Source organism: Mastigoproctus giganteus, chromosome 6 (genome assembly GCF_048544385.1).
Source record: "Mastigoproctus giganteus isolate SK-2022 chromosome 6, ASM4854438v1, whole genome shotgun sequence".
NCBI classification, from domain to species: domain Eukaryota; kingdom Metazoa; phylum Arthropoda; class Arachnida; order Uropygi; family Thelyphonidae; genus Mastigoproctus; species Mastigoproctus giganteus.
Window position 1 is genome coordinate 92,648,791 of NC_143580.1, and position 25,688 is coordinate 92,674,478.

A 25,688-nucleotide genomic window follows, 5' to 3' on the forward strand; every position below is an offset into this window, starting at 1 on the left:
GGTGTTCAAAAACTACGTTTCTCTTTGTGTTCGGCGACATTCCCCACGCTCTGGGAACGCAACGGCACTCTTTCCCATTACAATACTTTACTTATTTGTCTTTTTTTTTTTTTTTTTTCGCTTTTGTCCTTCAAGAGAGAATGCCGGTCCCTAATCCGCGCGACAGCATGAATATTATACACTGTCCTCCAACATGTACTGGCGCAATATGGCCAAAGTAACCCTTGCGCCAGAAACTCCCATAACAACAACAACAACAACAACAACCAACATGTACTGGGACTCCTCATCGATTAATCGGCGAATGAAGCTGTCTGTTATGAAGTTCAGAACTATTCTCGCTTACCTGCATTGTAATAATTATATGGAGAAGCGTCCATTGGAGTACTGATGTCATTCAACACCGTGGGGTTAGTGTACGTATATTTTTCATTTATTTATTCTTTTCCTACTTTTTTTTTTTTTAATTGCGATGAAAATTATTAATACTTTATTAGAATCATTACAACTGACGTGGTCAACAGAAAGGGAACGGAAATATAGCACACCATGGCAAATAAAATTATTACGCTGAGAAATAAGGAAATGTTTTTCATTACAAATATGGTGGAGTTAGTATTTTTTTAGCTACTTTTGAATATGCAGCCCACTGCTTCCTAACATACTCAATTCGCAAGAAGAGTCTCCGCTTACTAGTTTAGTCTATCTGTTCATATAAGTTGGAAGCTGATTGGGAAGTAAGTGCCTCCAAATGTTAGTAATTCTAATGAGATCATCTTTAGATTTATGGATTATTCCCTTGGACAGCAGAAGTTCCAATGTCTGCCAAGCCCATAAGGGATAAGCGAAATCAATGATGAACATAGACCAGACACTGTGACTTTCGTAATTGATAAATTTGTGGAATACAAAGGATCATTTCAACGAAAACGGTATCCTAAATGGGGTCTCAGCATCGTGTAAGTATGGCCTGACATTATTATTATTATCATCATCTGTTTATTAACCTTAGGCTCATCCTCTGAACAGCCAGTGGACTAGGAGGGTGTACAAATACATATATTTTAAATACAGCGTACAATTTTATACAAATTTTTGATATTTAAAAAAATGATATTATTTAGAAAATTATATTTACTTAATAACAGTAACTTTAAAATAAAATAAAATTGATATTAAAATCATTATTCTACACCTGCATTTTATTGTGGCTTTTGGTACGGTTCGTCATGTGAAGTTATTATATAAATGAGAGCAGGTTGGGAAGATCCATTAGTGGTATAGGGGCTAGTTGAATGATAGACGACAGAGTGGTCGCGAGTGGTATTTTTCAAAGTGTACTGGAGTATCAATGGGGAGGCTGTTGGGAATCAGCGCTCGGATCTTTCTTGGTTGTTATCTTCCTAAATGATATTCGTGAAGGAATGCAGAGAAGCCGTCAAAGTTTGCTGACGACTTAAAGCTCGGGACGGTACTTAACGATCAGAACTAAGGTATGGTGCTTCCAAAAGACTTGGACTGACCCGTACGTCAGTAGGAATATTTTTGATGGACTTAAAATAGCAACTAAAGTTCAGTGCTACCAGATGTAAAGTATTACACTTAGAGAACAGGTTACCCAGGAGTAGTTTATAGTTTAGGCGGAGGGAGAATTAAATGATGCTCAGGATGAGAAAGACTTGGGGATTACGATGCAGAAAAACATGAAGTTCAACATAAAGTGAGAATGGCCGACAAGTAGTATACATGGTGTCCCACTCGCCGCCCATACATGTGCACTCTGTTTATGATTCATTGGAATTTTGCGAGTAGAGGGAAGGTCATTAACACTCTCTATAAGAAGATCAAGAGTGCCAATGTTTGGCGAAATACTCATAGTGGATATTCTTAAGATAGTTTGGAACTTATGATCTCGTAGTCTCGGTTTTATTTTAGATTTTACATATTTAATTTTGAAAACGTCTTCTCACATTTATAGATACCCGATTAGTGATTGATTTTTTTTCCCAGAAATCGTTGATAGGGAATCTTAAGTGGTATAATTGTCTCAAAAGACTGGCTTAGTATTCTACATTGTCCAGGCGGCATAGCTTTCCGATTTCTAAAGAAATAGTTATGGAGAGGGGTGAGGTGAGTAGTAATTCACTGACAAATTATTGTGGTCCAAAGTTGCAAAAAAAAGTGCTATCGTAACTGCAGCAGATAGCATATTTAGTTTAACACAGCTTTCGGAGTTTAAAACAAGATGCTGGTGAACATTATTTCATTCCTATATAAAGTATATGAAATTGTTGACACCTGAATGATAATGGAGGGTGAGTCACATCTCTCGCTTTTGTAGCAGTTATGCTGTTGGTTTTATATTAGCGTATAAAAAAACCAATGCCACGAGGCGTCTATATATTAATATCTGTAAATTATTAGCATTGGTAGTAAGCTTATACAGCATGATCCAAAAAAATCCTATATCATGTGTCCATCCCCTCTAATAATTCATCGTTAAGTTTATCAAAACAACACACTTTCATAACAACAAATGACAGTTTTTTCCAATAATCAAATACCTTTTGACTGAAAGCAAATTTCTGCACATCTATCTTGCAACCATCCTTTCTCAGTTTAAATTTATGTCCACTCACGTGTTTCTTTAGAGCGAGAGTAATTACGCTATCGACAATTTGCTATTCAATCCATTCAAAGCCTTAACCACCTCAATCACATGTTGCCATAGTTTTCAGATGCTGAAATTTTCAGAGTTAGTCTTTTTTGATAAGAGCACCCTTTAGTTCCCTTCACCAATCTCGGTTGCTCTTCTCTGCACACGTTTCAACAGATCCACATCCTTCCTAAAATGAGATGTTCAGATCTGTGTGCAGTAACCATAGCTCTATACAATGGGATGTCACCTCCTGGTCCTTGCCTGGCAAAATTCCTGTATATCATTGCCAAAGCCCCACGAGTTATCCTAGCAGTCCGTCTTCAAGGACTGCTCATGGGAATGCTCAAGGACCGCGCAGAGAATGACATGTTTGACCTAATATAAAGCCCAGATCTTTTTCGCTTTCCACTTCCTTGTATTTGGTACCACAGAGTTTGTAAGGGTGTTTAGGATTTGATAACTGAAAACTCGAATTTTCAGACTTAAAGTCCACGAAACCCTTGCCTGAAACCGATTTAGTTGGCTATGATTTAAAAATCCCCTAAAATTTACTAACATTTTACAGTATCATCCGTTCATTCATACTGTAAAATTTTACCTGTATCGATAGGATATTTGAACACTGACCTTTTAAATGGTGAAGATTGGTTTGGGCTTTATTGGCGCATCGCCAATTAGGGCTGTAATGCACGAAAACCACGTCTGTGAGGAAGAATAGTGGTTGTGATCATGATCATTGAGTTAGCCAAAAAGGAGGATAACGCTCGAATGATATCGATCTATACCAAAATTCAAAGAAATAGCATGAAAAGATAAGCAAAAAACGCTATTCATATATCATGCGAATCCCACATGGTTTTTTCAAGACCAGAAAGATTTTGCACCATAAAAAAAAAAAAAAAAACACTTTTTTTTTTTTTTTTTTCAGCACGTCGGAGAAATGTCACAATAAAATAGTTCTCAGGCTGGGTCTGGCTAACAGTTATAGATTTCTCATCGTTGGTACTGAGTCATATGATATTGCAATCGATGGTTAATGTGGATCTCTTCTTTCGTGAGACAAAGCTGATGGAGATGTGGAAGCTTCTTGATGGAGATATGGAAGCTTCTTGATGTTCCTGTCGAAGAATTCTTTAGGTTGACGTCAAAGCCTGTCTGGTTCTTTTTCTTCAGTGCATTGCCACTTAATTAATCTTTTTTTTTTTCTTTGTGCCTCAAGTTATTTCAGAGTACGTGTGTACTTATGTGCTCACTGTGCCCACTATGTAATATAATGTCGTACTTACCCCCAGTACGAGGTATGATGTAGATTTTCTTTTATTTTAAATAAATAAACGCTACTTTACTAAATATTTTAATAAAAATACTGTGAAAAGTCATTGGGATATCGCAAAACGTGAGATGGCCCTTTCGTCTTTTAACTCAGCTCACATCCGAAGTTGTGAAGAGAACACAAATGGCTTTGGCAGAATCGTTCACGCTTCTTATCTTGTGACTTATGGTTGTGCAGCAGTTCCTTCTTCTGTTGATTAGTGATATGTGTAGCTGAAAATGGCATCGCTGTCGTCGTATGAGCTACCACATTTATCACAGAATTCCCCTTACGATCGGCGTTAATTTGTTCCTCGAAAGCGTGCAAAGAAAGGAAAGAGAAAACATGACTAAAAGGAATACACGATTATTTTATTTAAAAGAGTTAGGTCGGGGTTCTATTCACGAAGGACAACGCTGAACCTTTAACGGCGAATGCTACTGCTAATGCACATTAAACAAAGCACAAAACAGAAGAATGCTCTTCGAGAAATATCACCGGACTGTCATTTCCCTAATGTAAGGTCACTTAACTAATTTCTCCTGTTGTAAGACTGCGCAATAAATCTTGATATTATAGACTTGGGTATAGGAATTCGCGCTTTGTGAGGACATTTGCTGTTTGCAGTATATCTTCAATACAAAATTATCATGCGTGAAAGATATCTAAATGCATAATAAAATAGTTCGCGATGCATGAAACAATAAACAGAAGGACAGTTAGAAACTCATGAAACCATTTCAGTTTTTTTTTTTTCTTTTGATTTTACCGAACATAAACTTTATGAATAAAATAAGAGAAATAATATTAAGTATAATAATCTGCTTGAATGCTAACGTCGCGGACTTGTTAAAATAAACGAATGAAGTATACGGCCTAACGTTAAAAACCAAAACACCTCTAGAAAATCTTCTCTAAATACATGCATGCTTTAAATAAAAAAAAAAAAAAAAAAAAAAAACATGGTAACACATCTACAAAGCCGTAAAAGAAATTCACCATTAATAATTTGATTGAGATCCGAAATAGGCAGTCACGCTTGAATAATTGATGGGCATTTAAAAAGGTAGTTAAAGGAGGAACCTTCCTGAGGTAAAGCTGTCACAAACTGTTTCATCAAACCCAGTTAGATGCGTATGGATGGAAGGAGGACAGTTCTGGGGTCTACCAGTGATTTGTGAATTGTATTCTTTGATCCAGGCAACAAACTGCCCCACTTTGAACCAGACCTTGACATCCCAGTGCTTACTCCTTGCCCGACTGTCCCATCCACACAAAAGCAAGGCATTTTGTGTTGTCATGTTGCTGTCCAAGTAATATGTCTATCATTTTAAAGTCAGCACAGACCAACCAATCTTCATACTTAATATTTGTCAACAACTTCAAGTTCTCATATGTTCCTTTCAAATGTACTGAGTGAGCCAATGGAATTGACCCATATTTATTCCCATTGGGGAGTAACGCCTTTGAGACTCCTCTTTAATGACTCAATAAAAAGTGTCTACTGTGTAGGAAGGACTGTATCTAATTCCGAAAGTTCATTAAGTCATTTGTATTACTGCAAAAAACCATAGAATTGTCGTCAGAAAAGTAGGGGACTAGTTCTCGTTCTCTGTATCTGCAATAAAAAAAATGTACCATGTTGATTTTCTGATTTAGTTTAGAATCAAGGAGTTCTGCAAATTCCTTTGGTAAATTTAAATATCTTACCAGATCATTGAGTTCATACTGTGAAAACAGTTGAGGGCTGGACTCGATGTCTCTAGGCGTGTAGACTTCAGTTTCATCTTCAGAGGCTTCACTTTCAGCACTCGCTGCTGCTACATTCTCTAATATAAGTGGCAAGGAATCGGCAGGTTATCTCCATGTGGGACTCGTCTAATGGAAGATGGAATATTAGGATGTACAATGCCATTCTTATTCTTTACATTGTATCCCTCTACATTAACTAAGCAAAAGTAACCATCATCACAGAGGTTTGTAGACTTCTGCCAAATCATGGGAATTGTAAATGGCATAGCCTTCTATTTAAAGTTTTCTACAATCTGGTTCGGCAAACTTTGGTTAGCGTATTGTTTATCTTGGTCTACGAGTTTCACTCCAAGCTAAGCACAATGCACATTTTATACAAATTCTGTAATATCTTGTCTTTGCTTAAGGACTCCATAACTTCCAGAAATATAATTGCGAGTTATTCAAACATTTAAAGTGTGAAGACACTTTATTCACTTTACAGCACGATTTTGACACAATGACCTCAAAAATAAATGAAACTCATACCGATAAACACTGCTGCATGGAGCTCTCAAGGTCAAGAAACAAACGACTGAATGTAATGATGTCAACATGTGAAGATTTAGTTTAAAAATTCCCACCACATTTACTCTTAACTTAATATATTCAATAATACTGTATAACTCATAACAGCAACTTATGTGATTTGTGAAAAAACCGAATAACATTTCCGAAATCAGCGTGAAAACAGCTAGTTTACAAACATCGAAAACCATGCAGAGTGGTGTTATCATTACTTTTGAGGGATACTGTTTTCCATAGGAAATGCTATAGATACGATCTCACTTCAGGGATATAAACATATGTCTATTTAAATCCTAGTTAATTCCTTTTCGGTTCAGCATGCTTAAGAGGGAATGATAATTACTAATCATTTCGCAATACATATGCACATATGGAAACCCTTGTGAGTGGTACAGTTCATATAAACACCGCCCTCCCACCCCTGCTGGAAAATGTCTGCGTTCGAATCCCGTTAATTTCGCGAGATATATATTTTTTTTTCACAAAGTAGCTGAGTTAGCTGGTCTCAGGATGAGTTATATGGTTTTTGCCCCGGCAACTTTAAAAAGCAGTTTTTCGTTTACTGGACGAAACATGGTTATTTTTCGTCCAGCAAACCATCAAATCGACTGCAGAACATGCGTAATTTACAAAAATAATATATATGGCACAATATGGTTTTAGTTCTGATGCGCCAGAAAAAACGTACAAAACATACAAAACCAAACAAAAAATATATAAAAATCGAATCAACCACCTAATAAATCTTTGAAAATGGGCAAATATAGTGCTAAAATAATCACGAGCAATCCTCATCTACAGTGCTGTGTAAAGCATTGTAGATGACTGCTCGTGAGGGTATCTTGAACAAGCTTGGACCTCTCGGAGCCAGGCACTGGAGTTGACTGATGAATGCTGCGTTCTACCGTATCCCACAAATATTCGGTGGGATTGATATTGAGTGAAGTTAGTGGCCAGGGGAGTACAGGCAGTGCTTGAACATGAATCTCTAACCATTAATGCACCATGCGTGACAGGGGACGTTGTTTTCTTGAAAGACTCCAATGCCACCTAAATACACCATCACCATGTTGGGCAAAACTTGGTCCGAAACAATGCCGAGGTAGCACCTGGTGATGATGCGTTCACTGGGGATGAGGGGGACCCAGTTATGTCCATGAAAACATCCCCAAACCATGATACCACGGCTGACGGCCCGTTTTCGTCCAACCGTTCTAGTTGCAGTCAAGTTGCAGCTGTTCACCTGCTCGTCTTCGAATACGCACCCATCCATCGGCATGTTGGAACTAGAATCTTGATCGATCAGACCAGGCGACTCTCTTTCAGTCGTCCAATATCCTGGAACGGTGCTCTCGTGCCGACTTCAGATGAAGATGTCGATGACGGTGGGTCAACATGGGCACTTGAACAGGTAGCCTATTTCTTAGGGCTATACGCAAGAGTGTTCGCTGATTGGTGTACTCGGAAACGTTTCTTTATGTGCCCTGATTGTAGTCTGCGGTTAACTGAGGGATCATGAGCCGTCTGTTGTTCTGGACAGCGAGTGCTAACCGCCGTTCGCCTCGAATGACAACCAGTGGTGGTCTCCCCGTCCTAGCACGTTGGGTGTTTGTGCGTCCATTTCCGGACTATTCCCGTCACGGCTCGAACAGTGCTTGCTGAGCTGCTATCCCCTGCCTTCCTAACACTGAAATCATTCCTGATTCAAACTTTGTCAGGTTCTTCTCTTCCCCATTGCATTGGCTTCGTACGGAAGAACTGGAACTGACAGGCACTAACCGCACCGTCACAATATATGCTTCGCCGGTCGATGACATATCTCCTATGTCTTGCACGATGCGTCCTCTTGTTGAATATGGGTAGTCTTAACGTGTACATTTGTATTAGTAAGTTTATAAAATCTAATTTTATCTTCTATGAGGGTGAAGGTGCAATTTCATCTTGATTGTCTTAGAGAAGTAGTTCTCTTGTGATGGTGCAGAAATGCGTTCCTAGCAATAATAATAATATAGAGTAGAGCAAATTTACTTTGCAGGCGCAGTGAATGCAAACACATTCTGAGAATTCGTTGATTACTGCCATAATGTACTATTTCCAACAAGCGGCCAGATGGTTTTTCAAGGGACTCTGCACCATGCGATCGCCACAAAAGTAAGTTCTCCATTCATATAACATTAAAATAAGTGTTTGTACACAGCCATCACAAGTTATGCTTTTCGCCCGAAATATGCAATAAAAGGAAAAATAAAATTTTTACGATCAGTTTTCGTCACACATTAACAGAAAAGCAATCGAAAATATATTCTGTTCAATAACTATAAAAGTAAGTAAGATTGGAACTGTAAGCGAACACTGTACAGGTTACTAGATGGAATCCGACCAAATATTAAAATCATCATCGACTTTGAAAGTTGTGTCATATGAAACTAGCCTCTGGTTTGTTTTGCTTTTTGTAACATATTTTAAGTACTAAATCAACTAAGGCGATAAGGCGTCAGTGTCATGTACCTTTGATTGTGTGTGTGTGTATCGGTTTGCTGCGTGTTCAGCGAAAGACACCAATTTTTGGGTGAAAACGCAATACAATCTTTGCTGACAACAACTAACTCAGGCACTTTGTAGCGAACAGTAGAATCATAAAAGGAGGCAGCACCGGGAAAGTGAGTGATCACTAGTTTCTGTTATGTTATAGATGACTTGTATGTTGTATAGCAGGAATTGTGAAAAATTTCTGGTTATCCAGTGTGCAGATATCGTGAAAGAAACAGCAATACTCCCTTATCAAAAATGACCCATATGCTCTGCCAAATGCGATCAACCACTTGAAATCTAATACGCTTTGTTTTAGAGCCAGCTTTATGGAATCTTGACCTATTCTTGTACACGGTCTTATTCGGAAGATGTCCATTATCTTATTGCTTTCGTTTCATACTCAAACTATCTTGTCATAATACAGTAGAATCGGCACTTAACAATCTGAAATTCTTTATAATTCGGCACATTTAAAAATCAGGTAATAATATGTAAGAAATTCCGCAATTATAAATGATTGAATTTATCTGTAAAAATCCATAAAAAAAAGGATTACATTTCTCTCTTTATAAATGCTTGCAGGATTATCTTTAATCTGGTTTTGCAGCCAGCAGGATTTAAAATTCGTAGATAATGCAATGGTCTTTATTCTCTCAAGTAGGAAAACTTGCCTTTGCGACAGTTCCCTGGTACTGTATTATTTTCAAATAGAAGGGCTCGTCAAAAGGTTAATCGGTCATTTGTGTAAACGAATAGACTTCTATGACAGCCCGTTTGAGATCCAAGTCGTCTCTCATCAGGGACCGGGCTAGCCAGGTGGGTAAAGCGCCTGCCTGGCAACCCAAAGGTCGCGGGTTCGAATCCCGCCTCGGGCTTGGATCAAAGTACTGCAAAAACCTTGGGAGGGGCATTATGGCCACAGACGCAATAATTCGAGCTCCTGATATTTTGTTTAATTTAAGTGTTTAAAGTGCCTCATACTTCTGGAATTATGTTCTCCATAGACAAGTTTAGAAGAGGATTCCGTTGGTGAGACTTTTTTGGTGTTTTCTGGGATCTTTCTGCTAGATCTTAACGTTAATTATTCAACGTCTTTGTCAATGGTTAGGTCGCCATGCCGCCATTGGCAGGAAATTGAAGAGAGCAGTTTTCAGTGCTGCCACGCTAATATCTAGCAAATTGTGACTGGGGAGGGGACCACCCGCTGTGTGTCAGCAATTGTCTGCTTACGTTGCCTAGTGATTGTCGCTTAACAAGGTCAAGAATAACGTCATGTTGGCGACAAGGTTAGGGATTATACCTCTTCCACCCTAATTGCACTTTTCTCCTCTTATGCCCATAGGCACAACGTCTCTGAAACTTTTCGCCTGATTTAAACTAACTTTACCATGTTTTCTGTGTGTTCCCCACACGTCTACAAACTTTTTGTGGCAGATGTGAAACTTCCCCCGGGCTTATCCTCCAAGAAAATGAAGACTGGCATCGTATTTATCGTCCCCAAAAACTACTAATAATAAAAAAAAAAAAAAAAAAAACCTTGTTCTGTTCATTTAGAGGTTTTTCCGCTTGAGCTGTTCCCATATTTTTTTCCCCACGTGACCAGAAGGCTACAGCCCAATGCCGGGTTCCTGTTTATCATAGAGACTTGTTTCAACCATCATTTTGCTACTTTTTAGGAGAATACTAACGGCGACCCGATTATCTGGAAACCCCTGTTTTCCGTTTTTCGAAAATCATGTCCACTGCAGACTATAATATGATTGATGAATGCCAGGACTTTACTCCTGAAACTATCCAAACTCTAGGCCTACGGGGTGATACTGTGGCCTCCAGGCCTACTCCAGCCTCCAAGAAGCGTAATAAAAAATCATTTCCGAAATCAGAAATGGAAACCAGATCCCAAAGTGAACGAAAGGAACTACAAGACCGATCTTCCCAGCAAGGAGAAAATGATGATGAAGAGACACCACTGGATCCCACTCTGCCTGAGGGTCCCGTTTTAGAGCAGGTTCTCTACCTGAGAACTGCACTAGAAACTTTAATGAAGACAACCAACAGCAGAGTCAGTACAGCTCTGCGCGCAGACATAGTTTCCCTATGGACGAAGTTGGAAACCATTTTACTTACAACGCACTTCGAACGCGAGAAAGCAGTGGCTAAACTCGAGGCATATCTTGACGGTAGGGATAGTCAAATGCAACAGCGCGCCCCTACTTTTGCAGATGCGCTGAGGATTCCCAGAAATGCTGAACAAACAACTGAATCAGAAAACTCAACGAAAAGGAAAACCCTCCTACAAAAACCACATCTGGTAATTATTAGATCTACTTCCACAGAAGATCATCACACAAGTGAGGAAGTAAAAAATATAGTGGTCGCAAATTTAGCAGAAGACCTGAAAATGGCAAAAATTAAATCTGTGCGTAAGACACGTAATATTGGTGTCATCATTGAAACTGAGACGAAAGAAGAAGCTAACAAAATCATTAGTAACCCCAAAATACAAACACTTGGCCTACAGGCTGCACCCCCGAAAAGAAAGGGGCCCAGCATAATAATTTATGATACCGAAAAGGACCTAACCCCAGCAACGCTCCAGGATGAACTATACAGAAGAAACCTCCAGCAGGACCACCCAGATGTTGAACCAAATGACCTCGTTTTCCCGAAATTCCAAAAAAATGCCAGAGTGGGAAATTCTACCAACTGGGTAGTGGAGCTTTCCTCCGCAGCCTGGAGAACAATAAGTCAACAAAATAGAGTGTTCATAAATTGGGGCAGTCACCGCTTCAAGGAGCATGTGGCTGTCCCCAAATGCTACAAGTGTTGTTGTTTTGGACACACGACACACACGTGTACCCAAGCTCAACCCACATGTGGACACTGTGCTGAGAGAGGCCACGACTTTAACTCGTGCACTAAAAAAGAAGACCCACCCACTTGCGCAAACTGCAAATCAATGAAAATGCAGGCGGATCATTCCATCCGGGACAATAAATGCCCTGTCTACACAAAAGCTAAGAGCACATGCCAACTAAGGCTCGATTATGGGGACTTACCTTAAACCATTTTATACTACCACTGTAAAATTTGCACAAATTAATGCCCAGCGAGCTAAAGCAGTTGCAGCGCAGTTGAGAAAAAAGGCAGATAAGGAGAACCTCGATATCCTCTTTCTTCAAGAGCCATATTCGCATAGTAAGGCAGTCAGAGGGTATCCGTTGGCTTATAAGATCGTTCAAGTGGACGGGGAGACCCCATGGGCGGCTATTCTGGTCAGAAACTCTGATCTCACTGTTACCAAAATACCACATTACTGCCTTTCCTGGGCAGCCTGTGCCCATATCATCACTCCTTTGGGGGAATTTTATGCAGTTTCTCTCTACTCTCGGCCGGGGGAGGATATTCTCCTGATTATTAGATACTTACAAAGCATCTCTCTGGAATTCCCAAATGCAAAAATCATCGTTGCCGCCGACGTAAACTGCAGGTCGCCAGCGTGGTTCAGTGAAACTCAAGATAGACGAGGCACAAACAACGGACAAAGACTGGAAGAATATCTCTCAAACAGTTCTTTCTCAATTCTCAACCAACCAAATAACCTACCGACCTTCTCTAGTACAATGTGGGAAGCCACAATTGATATCACCCTGGCCACAAGATCCGTTGCACAACACCTTTCATCCTGGACAGTTAGAGAAAGCTGGACCACTTCGGACCACCGTGTAATAACTTTCCAACTACACCGATCAGTAAGCCGACAACCAATTATGAGGCAAACTCTACATCGATTTGCAATTGATAAGGCAAACTGGTAGGAATTTAAGGATTCACTGATCATGGCCGCCCACTCTCTTAGCACAGTTGGACTGAACCCAGACCAGCACCAAAAGGCAATTGTAAGCCTAGTCACTGAAAGCTCAATTAACTCTATTAAACGGAAGAAACCTTCTCTTGGAGCCGTACCTTGGTGGTGCCCAGAGCTCCAACAACTGCGACGGGAGGTTTACACCCGACGGAAAAATTTTCAACGCGCAAGACGGACATGGCCAGAAGCAGCAGTTCAAGCCATGTCCAAGACGGACATGGCTTGAAGTAGAGTATCTCAAGCAGCAGTACCGAACGGCAAGAAACGAATACACAGCCCTGATTAAACAAAGGAAAAAGCGCTCCTGGGAGCACCTAGTCTCCACAGTTGGAAATTCTGCTCCATGGGGAGTGGTCTACAGAGTAATCACAAACAAACTCCCCAGGGGAGAAGTCATCCCAGCCACCAAGACGCCACAAGGCACGTATACAAAGACATGGTCCGAATCTATAAATAACATCCTTGACGCCATGTTCCAGCAACACATGCCACCAAGTACCCCAGAGCAAAACTACTATGTGAGGAAAACAGCACATACACCACGGCCCAAGTGGAAGACAGCTTCACCAAGGAAGAACTGGACTCCGCTGCAGCAAAAATAAAAAACAAGAAATCTCCAGGAGAAGATATGCTGGAGCCTGAGATCGTAAAGAAGGCTGTTGAAACCATCCCAAATGAGATCATAAACCTCTTCAACCATTGCCTTGAAGCAGGCCATTTCCCAGTAGTATGGAGATCTGCAAAATTAAGGCTTATTCTCAAGAATCCCGACAAAACCACAAGACCTTCCGGAGTCATACCGGCCCATCGCTCTTCTATCCATACTAAGCGAACTCCTAGAACATCTTCTAAGCAACAGAATAGAAATTCATTACTCCAAGGCTGGCCTCCACTCTGACAACCAATACGGCTTTATAAGGGGATGCTCCACGGTGGACGCCTTAGAAAATATCGTCAAAGCAACTACCACTACCAGCCATAAATACTTCCTTGTCATTTCAGTGGATTTTGCCGGGGCATTTGACTCCCTCTGGTAGCCAAGCGTCCTTGGCAGACTCCGGAAAGCAAAACTACCAGCTAATTTGTACAATTGTATAAAAACCTATCTTGCAAACAGAACAGTAACCGTCAGTGCTCCGTACTGTTCAGTCACACGACCAGTCTATAGAGGATGCCCACAAGGCTCAGTACTTGGCCCACTTCTCTGGAACGTGGTGCTCGACAGCTTTCTAAACCTCGACCTTGGTAATGTGCGATCGCAGGCCTATGCGGATGACCTGATTCTGATGCTGGCGGCAGACTCAAGAACTCAACTAGAGATCTCTGCAAACCATGCTATAAATATCCTACAAGACTGGGCCACCCAAAACCACTTAAAGATATCCCCAACAAAAACCGGCTCCATCCAACTTAAAGGTTCTCTCAATATCAGAAGGCCTCCCCAGATAAAGATTCAGGAAACAACAATTAAGCTTTCCACTGAACTTAAATATCTTGGTATTCTGCTGGATAAAAATCTGTCATTCACACCCCATCTTACTTACCTCCGAAGCAAAATCAAAAAATACTCCGCACTAATAGCTAGAGTCACTCGTCGCGACTGGGGACTTAAGAAAAGGACCCTAGCCCTCTTCTATAAGGCAGTCTTCTTACCAGCAATAACATACGCATCAGGAGTCTGGTTCCACAAGGCGGTAACAGCAGTTAACAAAAAGAAGCTAGAGACCATTCAACGTTCAGTCCTACTAACAATCTCGAGAGCCTGCTGTACTGTAAGCACCCACGCCCTCCAGGTCCTCTTGGGTGCTCTCCCCCTGGACCTGGAGATCGTCCGCTGTGGGTTGCTTTATCAACTATCCAAAGGCAAATCAATCACCTGCCTAGACTACACAACTGATCCGGCGAACGATCGTAAACTAGAGAAAAAACGCCTTCTCACCCACCTACAGCAGGCCTGGCAAACCCGCTGGACGACTTCGACAAAAGGGGAAGTCACCCGAAGATTCATACCGGATAATCAACTAGTGTTTCCCAAAAGCCCAAACTGGTTTTCACCGGGTCTGCTGACATCTTACCTGCTCACGGGACATGGCGCAATAAGAGCAAAACTCTCCAGTTTCGGATTGAGTGACACCCCTCTCTGCCACTGTGGACAGCTAGAGACATGGGAGCACCTCATGCACCACTGCCAACTATATGAAGACCTCCGCTGCCTCTTAATAACTAGAATACGTTTCTTACCAATAAACCAAGAACAATATCTCCTGGAGAGCGAGGACAACTATAAAGCCTTAACGCAGTTTGCGCAGGATCTTTTTACTAGAAGAAGAACATACCCACAACCTTAGCAGGAATTTTCCCGCAAACTAACCACTCATCATCCATAATAAAGATCCTTAGATGTGTCCACCAAACAAAAACCTAACAGCTAAAATCTGAAAAATTAATCATTAACTTAACCTGGATCTGACCACTGGCTTAAACTGGAGTCATTATCTGGACTTGACCACTCACACGGACGGGACATGTCCCAGGAATGGCGTACGAAGACCTGACAAAGACATTATGCAGTTTGCTGCCGAAACATCATTAGGCGATCTGAACCGGGTACCCTCACTCGGTTCACTTTCTTTCCCTTCCCTTGGCAGAGGATGGTTACTCTGTACCCTCCCCCCCTGCCATCCCCTATCTTCACCTGGTGAGGCATGGGCCTGCCCCGCCGACTTTTCGGGATATCTTCACTATTGACTCCATATTTCTGTCTTTCACCCCCAGTCTTCAGTCTCCCTTCCCTCTCTAGCTATCTTGCGACTAGCGTTTGACCCTTGCCAAAACTACACAAGCCCCACACAAAAATTTAAAAAATAAAAAATAATAATAAAAAATGAACTATAACCCATATAACTTATATCTCTTTCGATCTGACCCAATTTCTAGCGTTTCTCCCCCCCCCCTCCACTTTTTTTTTTTTTTTTTAGGTCCTAGCCACTGAAATCTCAGGAAATTAGGTGGCAGGACCTGCCAGAGTAAATAGTAAATTTCTAAAATACTGGTGTACCTGGTCTGCCTCCACGAGGTATAGTGTGGGCAACGGGGCAACGGTGGGTCTCATTTGAGACCCAACGGCTAAAAGACCAGATGAACAACGGTACAAAACATTACACACTACAATATCCATACACTTTTAAACCTCTGGCCTCTACAGTGTTCTGTATCACACCACAATGTATATTACGTGGAGATGGGGGAAACCCCTGGTGCCGGTAGACCCTAAAAACGCGATACACTATACTATATCTGATTGTGGTTCTTGCGTCTGTGTTATGAAGAAGATGTTGACGGGCAATCCAGCGCATTCGGTTGATCTTGCGTAGAACACATTCGATGTGACAGTTGAACCTAAGGTTTGGGTCGAAGGTTACACCGAGATCTTTGTGTTTAGGAACACTTGGAATAACTGCACCCTGCAGTGAGGGTTGTATGGATGTGGGACACTTCTTCAGAGAAAAAAACCATAATAACGGATTTTTGGGGGTTCAGTTTGAGACCGAAATGGTTGAGATGGCTAGAGAAAGCTGTGATCTTATTACAGATTTCCGATGTGATCACTCCCCTGTCAGCTGATGGTGGTATTTCCGTTAGGAACTTTATATCGTCGGCATAGGTAATGACATCATCTCTGTTACACACAAACTTCGAATCTCTGGTAAAGAGTTTTAACTATTATTCACTGCTGCTTTATAACTATATATGAAGTACTCTTGCAAATTATTGCTATGTGGCTAGTCATACAACGCTCGCGTGATCCAGTGATCAAGTTGACGTAACTTTAGAATTCTTCTTCTTCCAGTTACATAGTTACCTGAGTTGTAGTCACCAACAAAATCCTCCAGCTGCATCGATCATATGCTATACGAGCGGTATCGCAAAATGTCACGCCCAAAAGTTCACTGATCCCATCCTTTCACATAGTTGCAGGTCTTCCTTTAACAGCAGTTTTTGGAGTAGGTTTTGTTATGGTCTCTGTGGCATCAGATAATTTGGTGGTATGCCATTGCCTACCACATGGCCGATTGTGAAAGGGGCTGGCTTTACTCATAGGAAGAGTCAGTCATCATGCATCCCAAGAGATGCTCTTGAAGAGGAAAGGTGACTACAGCAGAGCCCCATTTAGCGCAGAAGGCTGATTACAACTGATTTTCGCCTGGTTTCCAGAGGTCGTCTGACTATATTATATCAAAGCCTGTTTCTCTTCAGTATTTCTTCGAATTTCTCTCTGGTAGAGAGTTTTAACTGTTATTCACTGCTTTATAACTATATATGAACTACTCTTGCAAATTATTGCTATGTGGCTAGTCATACAGCGCTCGTGTAATCCGGTGACCAAGTTTACGCAACTTCAGAATAGATGAGAGAAAAGACAGATAGAAAACGCCCATTGTTTAAAGCTGGAAAAATATATGCTTGATTAAATCTATAGTTAATCTCTTCCATAAACAACACATTATTTCCTCACTCTAACGATAGATGTAATTCGTACAAATAACATTTTTTTCGCCATTATAACCAGTCATACAGCATATTAGGCGCATGAATAACGTAAGGTGAAAAACAACTAGGCATTCATTTGGAGTGGGAATCCCTACGGAAGAGAAGGGCTAGTGAATGACCTTTATGGCCTGATTTTCTTTTTGCTATATTTATAATGGGAATTAGCGATCTTTTTTTTTATTATGTGTTAGAATTTGAATTTCTCCACACCACAGTATTCAAAGCAAACATTGTGTGAAGTGTTAAAGATTATCTCGTCTCGCTATAATAATCATTCCTGAAGAAGAAAACAATTTTTTTTAAAGAATTTTTCTCTGAAGCACATCCGTTGATATTTGATAACATTTGGTTTGAATGTGTTTATTGTCATTTGTTCACATTTAACAAATTGAACCGTTATTTACATTTTAACTGCTAGTACTATCCTTTAGTCAATATAAATGTTAATAGATGTAAATAAGTTATGTTGACAGTGCTTAAATTCGCTGAAACGTGCTTGTGCTAAACTGCTCCGGCACCAGGTATAATTCTCAAAAATCAGTAAAATTTTAAAATCGGACACCTCTCAATCCCCTAGGGTTCCGGATTAAACTTAAGACTTGCATTAAGTTTTTGTTGGATAAACGTGCAGAGCCTTATATGAGACTGTTTTCTAGAAGCTAGAAAATGACCTGCAGGCGTGTTGCCACTGGCACGAATATCGACCTATACAACAGGTCGAGGTTAAGTTCAGTCTGCATTTCCATTCATAATTTTATTATTTTTAACCATTGAAAACGCCATAGCCCTGTTTTTTGTTTTAATAAACATGGCCTAGCTTCTCTAAATGTTTAGAATCCAAAACATGTTTTTATGAACTTTTCCTTGTTTAGGGGTTTGAAGCGATCCTGAGAGTCAGCTCGTATATTTTGAAACATCTTGTATGCGTGCGTATTTTTTGATACATGATTATTTTTATTTATACTTTCAGCAAACACGTTTATTATAAGTATACATCGGATAATATGTAGCGCTTAAAACAGAAAATATATTTATGCGATAAAATATAGTAAAATATGCACCAAACCCTCGTTTTATGCAATAACACTTTTTACATTTTTTACCAGTTTATTACAATTAACTGAATTACAATATTTTGTATTCACTTTTAAAAGTAATAAAACTGTTAATAAAAAGTAAGGATTACTTTACAACTCGCTCGTGGAATAACATTTCTTACAGTAAGCAGTGACATATTATTCAATATTCCCCTTGTAAATATGCGACGTCTATCGCCCAAAATCATTTCAACAGCGGAGAATGGTTTTTCCATATCGACGGACGTGACTGGGCTAAATTAAAAAATCTGAGCATTTAAAGCCTCTATTTGAAATGGAATTTCGTGTTCGTTTCCATTAATGAAGTCATCTATTTTCCCTAAAAGATGAAATCCGGACTTCTTTTTTAGAACACCATCAAATATATTTTTATTTTCTTCCTTATGTCTCCAAGGGTGGTTAAAGTTTAACTGAAGTCATCCTACCTAGTTGCACCGCTCAAAGAAAGTCTCCATGTTTTAAGTTCGATTATGAAAAAGGTAACCAAGAAAAATAAGTCTCGATGAACAACAAATCTTTTCTAACCAACCTTAGAAACGCCAATAACTGCAGTATTCGCAGTATCTACGATTCTGCACGTAAATGTGTTCCCCACCTTGGAAACATGCACCGGTGGAAGAGGGAGATCAGGTTGCATATATCTGTAAATAGCTATGCGTGTAGGAACTTTTATTGAGATCTATTTTTACAAGAGACATGGCTTATTAGCTTTGCCAAATTCTCCCAAATAGATTCTGCAAGCCTGTGTAACCATGAGTCGAACAACTAATGTGGATTAGGTGCGGATAGGAAACAAGCAATGCACGTGTTGCTTTTATCATATAGGAACAACGCCATTAAGAAAAATGCAAACTTTTTTGCCGTCTGTGGATTCCTGGTCTGGCCATAATAACTGCAAGAAATCATTTACAAATCTGGTAATTGTGGCGTAATTCACGTTTTTGAGAACTTTGCAAGCAATCAAATGCGGAGGAGATGATAAGCAAAATACGCACTATAACGGCCACAAGAATGTGCCATTTTATTAGATTCTTTAAAATGCCAAACTCTTAAGAAAGGCAAATCTGTTTTAAACCTATTGTCCGATGACGACATTTGAGATAGTTCTGTTATTTTCTCTGAAGTTACAAACAAAAAGTTTGTCTTTTGGCAAAATAACCTTTCTTTCGCATACACTATTGCTTTATTTGAAACTAAGTTTTCTTTATTTAGAAATCCCTTCATTTCGTTGAAAAACACTTTTTTTTTTTGTTCTTCCGCGGGTTTAAATACTTGAATTAAAACGAATTTTATCCATTCTGTGATTCTCTACTCTTGGAACGTTTCCTGTTAAAATACAGATTCCCCAGTAGCCACACATTCACAATTACGTTATTTCTTAGACTAACAAGCGATAATTTGAACAAATACTTTTCTTGGAAACGTTATTAAATTATCGAAAAGTTTATCTAGTTATCTTTACTTCTTTCACACTTCAATGTACTTAACTAGCTCCCAGAAGGCACATTTTAACAATTCCCTGATTTGTCTCTGAAACAGCACTGCTTTCTCATGCGAGTAAAGTTAAGGAACTGTTTGTTCTGGGATATTTCATTTGCCCTTCGTGATTTTGAAGGGAAAGTTTAGAGTGTCTTAGGTAGAGTCTTTTCTTAAATTTACGCTGAAAGTTGCAAGAATTACATGCAAACAACCCACTCTAATGGAATCGAGATAGTGTCGATAATGGCGAAGAAGTTTAAAATTCCACAGCTTATTAGCTATTGGATGCATCACTGTTCGACAAGCTTAATAGAACAAATGGTTTTTCATTAATATTTTATTCTGGGTAATGTTACCGAAAGCGAATATTTGTTATAATAGGCATCCTGGTATGCAAATTCCGAGTATCCAATAGAAATCGATCTACCATATTACACAGCCGCACATTATGCAAATTATTCATGTCTATGAAAACACGGGTTGCGACCACATCACTTCATTCCTGTTTTTTGGCTTACGTAGTGGGATAGCCACATCTCCAGTACTAGTATGGCAAGTCATCATCGTATAGATGATGCTTCGAGATGGCAGGCCGTTGGACGACTTGAAGCCGGGCAGTCGCAGGCGAAGGTGGCACGTTGATATAATGTGTCACGCAGTTCGTCTCAGCAATATGGAAGCAATTTCAGGGGACAGGAAGAGCCAACTCCTCAGTCACTTGGTGAGCTAAGGTGCGCTGGTGGTAGAAGAATAGGATTTGCTAGCACAGAATCTTATAGACACACTTATATCGAGCATGGTTCACTGCTGTCAGACCTTGTAAGACCTAAATCTTACAAATAAAATAGAAATATTTGTTTTGCTAAAATAAATCCAGGAAGGGCGATGGAAAGTAATAATTAAGTTTAAAAATAGTAAGTATTAAGATTGGATATTTAGTTTTAATGTAAATAAGATTAAAGTTTGAAGAAACACTGGATTTGGTGATGGGAAAGTTATAGATATGTGTGTTAAATAGCGGCTGAATGGAAACAAGTAATTTCGAATAATATAAGAGAGCTAGCAGGGACAGCAGCCAGGAATAGGGAGGGGTACCATTTGCGAACAGGCGAGAAAGGGATGCTTAGGGCAAGAACAATAGGACTGTGAAACTGGATTATGAAGTATCTCTTTTGATCTAAGCCACCGTTAGGAAGTAAATAAGAAATGAGTGAACGTCCAGTGTTCCCATAAAAAGAAAACAGCGTCAGGGTGACTGATATTTGGGTAAGTTCGATATATTTAGCAGAGAAGTTGTAAAAATGAAATTGAGTGTTTTGGAGGTGACCGGCACACATGAAAGGGCCATACTGCCATGTAAAAAAAAAAAAAAAAAAGAAAATTTCTAGAGAAGGGTTGGTTTGTGCGATGTGGTCCGATGTTTTAACAAATAGGAAGGAATGAAAAATTAAACAGAGTATGGGGATTGGTTGCGAGTGCTTGGGGCATGCGTTCCAAACTTGAGGGAAAAAGAAAAGTTCGGGGGAGTAACTGAGCAAATGTCCACTCTGTATCTAACTTCTCTGTGGTCTAAGGGGAGAAGCTCGTGAGTTTGCGTGTTGATGTGGGAGTAGAGGTTTTGGTGGTCAGAGTTCACATCTCGTGGAAGCAAGGTGAAGAAGAAAAAGAAGAAAAAATGGGTGAGAGAAAGGGGTAGCGAGGCGTAGAGGATGCGAGTAACTGCAGACTGAAAGTGATTATGTTTTTTTTTGGAAGTATGGAAGAGAGGGAAACATATGCGTCGAAAGTTTAAGGTTAAGGTTAACAAGAAGAGAAAGAAATCCTTGTCCTGAATCGAAAGGCAGTGATAGGGTGATCGGCGTCCCTAGCAACGTAGCTGCAAGCTGTACCTCCGAAGTTATGTCGTATAAGAGCCTACACTTGCGTGTAGGGTCCGGCCCGTTGAGAAATGTTCGATTGTGCAGATATATGAGCCAAGAAGAGAAATGATAGGGTGATCTGCGCCCCTGGCAACGTAACCGTAACTGGCGATAACAAATAGTAATAGATGAGAATGAGTGGATATTCATTGAGGATTCATAATATGTAAGATACAATTGATACAAAGTAAATTGGATAATTTGTAACGGAAAAGGAACGACCTCGAGCATTAGTCCTGAGGGAGAGATAGTGTATTGTACTATAGTATGCTTTATATATATATAAATTGATATGCATATATGTAGTTTATTTTTTTTATGTAAATGCTGTATATAATGTTCAGTAAAGGTGTGTAATTTTTTGTAAAAAAGTGTGTCTTTAATGTTCCGCTAATACCCGCTTTACACACCCTAGAATCTAGAATTATCTGCGAATTGCAATTAGATTTGCGTTTTGTGGGGTGGGCTTCCGACTTCAGTAGGGTGGATGTCAAAGCTCAGCAACAAAAACAAGCGAAATAATAACATTTCTCCCCCTCACAACCTGTTTAGTCGTTGGATCATACGCCGCACATGACATTGTACCTCGAGTCATGTGACCATATTTTTGAGCATTTCGTATCGACTTCAGTGATGTGACCTTTTTCGTAATTATTAGTATCTTTATTGCAGGCAGTGAATGGTTACGTGATTGCCTGATGCAATGAAACCCATAACAGCGACAATGCTAGGGATTTAACATGAAATAACCAATACAAGAAAAATTAGATAAAACGTATAATTACATATTTTACATATAAAATTGATATTAACATGGGAAATGAAAGAAGATGAAAAGACACTGGCAGTCACTCGGCTGAAGACGAAAGCTGTTTCCTGATGATGCGTCTTCTGTATGATTTGTCCTCTGTGAACTTTTTGTAGTCCACATCCATCTCCTGGACGTTGTGGAGCATCTTCATGGGCAGGAGTCTATCCCCTATCCTGAGCCTCCACGCCACCGAATAGGGGATAGATTCCTGCCAATTCTTATACAGTCCCTATAAATATCCCTTATACCTGTAGGAAGTTTTTCGCTGTCTCCTCATTTCATCGTTATTCTATGGTACACCACCACATCAAATTTCGTCTCGCTTTATCGCAAGGTGCACGAGTTACGTCACGTTTTCCACATGTTCTCTTTTATCGGACAGTGAATTAAAAAGAAAGTACATGTTATAGGAAAATCCTAAGTTATTGCTTCGATGCAATTAAATTATGTTTTTCATTATACCCATGAGATCTGAAATAAACTAGTAAACAGCAATCAGTCTTATCCTCCATGTTATCAGGGGTTAAAAAACGGTCTAGTCAACTATTTTTATTCACTTCATACGAATTTGATGTATTCTCGAAAACACTCTTATTTCATAAACTTTTTCAAACATCCTCATACCAGAACTAAGATATCGCATATATATTTAGTTTTAAAATAAATAAAAATAAATATTTTTAGTGTTCAGTAAATATATAGAAAGAAATCAGTTAATGCACGCAGTGAGTTATATTTCAGCCATGTTAGTATTCATTAATTCATGCAATCAGCACCTGGCAATAAATATGTCTACTTCAGCTACAATATGCGGTGTGTAGATAGCCTATTGTATATGCATAACGAAAAGAAATAATAATTGCCGATGTCTATTGGTCCGATTTTAATTAAATTTGGAATAGCGCGATATATCTTTCTACAAAAGCCAAATATAAAACTTGATGAGAATCCATACACTATTAGTTAAGTTTTTACAAGCACACCGACATGTTTAAGACAATAGGTTCTTTAAATTGCTATTGTTTATTCTTTAATTTATGTCAGTCATGTCCTTCTCTAGGAGCATTGCTATGAGGCTGTAAATTTAGTGCTTCCCTCCAAACATATCATTATATTAAAGAAAAATATAATAAAAACCCGAGAAGTTGTCCTAGAATCCTCCTAATTATAAAATACCTTTTGGTTAGAATTTACTGTATATAGGTTAACCAACAACAGTCTTTCTGGCTCTAAACTTGTTAACATCTCCGTTGTTTATCTATAATGTTTGAAACCTTAACTTTCCTTCCACACAGCGGAAACTCTATTGTTAAAGCTAAACTATAAAAATAATCAAATTGCGTTGGAAAGTACCAACATTATTTCTTTCATTATTAATTAAATAAGGTTTCAGATTGCACGTTGGTTCCTGGTTCTGTACTACGGTGTCACCGCAATATATTAACTGCTCTACATATCTAGAGATTAAAAAGGGCAGAAGCAGTGTCGTTCAGGAACTTTCAGACAGAAGGATGGTGATTTATTTGATTAGATAGCGTACAATTGAATGGAAATTTTAAACAAAGGACATAAATTAATAGTTATTACATGTTGCGCTAATCATATGGAGCGTCAGAGTGCGTCTGTTTATAAAAGATAAAACTTTATAAATTGATGCATTGTGTATTTTCTCATATTTATTTATAAGAAGCTGAGGGAAATTGAAAATATCACGCTTGTCCCATAATGAATAAATAATCTTTATTGAATCTACCCTGTGTTTAGAAGAATGAAAGGTGTATAATGCCCGTCACGTTAGGAATCCAAGATCTAACATAACTGTCAATTATTCTGGACATGGTCTTTTAGTTTTTAACGATTCATTTGTACCGTCTGTTGCAGCATACTGGATACGCAGCACATATGTACTTGGAACAGTCTTTGGAATGGGTTTCAAATTCGATTTCTCCTCACACACCGACAGAAATCATTCTTGAATTCTTGACTGTGTCTGGAGGAGCAAATTTTTGATGTTTAACTACAAAGGCTGTGCTTATACTACTTTGAGTGTCCACTTCGTGATTGGTTAAAGGTGTTAATAAGAGCTGTAAAGAAAAGATGTCCACAAAAAGAAAATGTTGAGAAAACACAAAACAGTTTTATGTGGAGTCCAGCAAACCCATTTAAAAGAATCAGAAAGGTTATTTTAAAATAAAATTTGGCATTTTATTCGGTTAACTTAGAGGCTTGTAATTATAAATAAAATTAATGAAAATGGGTTTTTATTTCTTTTATTTTAGTTCAACTTTAACAATTTGGGACTTCCGCCGTTGTTCTGAAACACCGTTTTAATAATAAAAAAAATAGTAAAATTATATATCATTTATAATTTAAAAGCCTTGAGTTCATGTCTACTCTCTCAACTTGAAATAGATTCTAAGCTGTCTCATATCCTCGTGTTAAAGGAAACTGACTTCACAGAGAATAAGTTTAGAAGCTCTATAATTTAAATTTAAATATGCTAACTTCATTGGAGCTATACGTTAGCTGTTTAAGAATTCAGTTTTCATACGAACTTTTTGGAGTTAAATCCTATTAACTGTTCACACTGCTTGAATATATCCTTATAGTTAAAAGGGATCTCATTTTTAAACACGTGAACCTCGTTAGAAGTTATAATTTTCGCAGTTTCAGATAAAATAATTTAATTCCAAGCGAAAGAGAACTTCTACCTTAATGCATATCTTAACAACAAAAAGAAACTTCTAATGGTAGGTTTCCTTGAATTCCCATCCTCTCTCTTTCATCCGCTATTGAAGTAAATGGTCGATTTTTCTGGATACAAATAAGCTTGACAGATTGCAGTAGTATGGACCCCATTGTGAAGCGAATAAAAACAAGTTCAGCTGCAGCTGTTTATTCACATTAAAACTGATGTAATGGATTCCATACTGATCTTCATTTTTAGTTTTAGAAACATTTTCTCTTGTTGCTAAGTTTCTCTTTGTAACGAATATTTGAATTGAATATTCAGTTTAACTTACCGAAGAGGTTGTTATTCTGCGAAGCGAATAATTTTAGAAGATTATTGTTAAGAAATGTAAGTCGCTTCTTAAAATATCCTCGCCTTTCCTCGACGAACCCCTGGCAACAATTGATTCC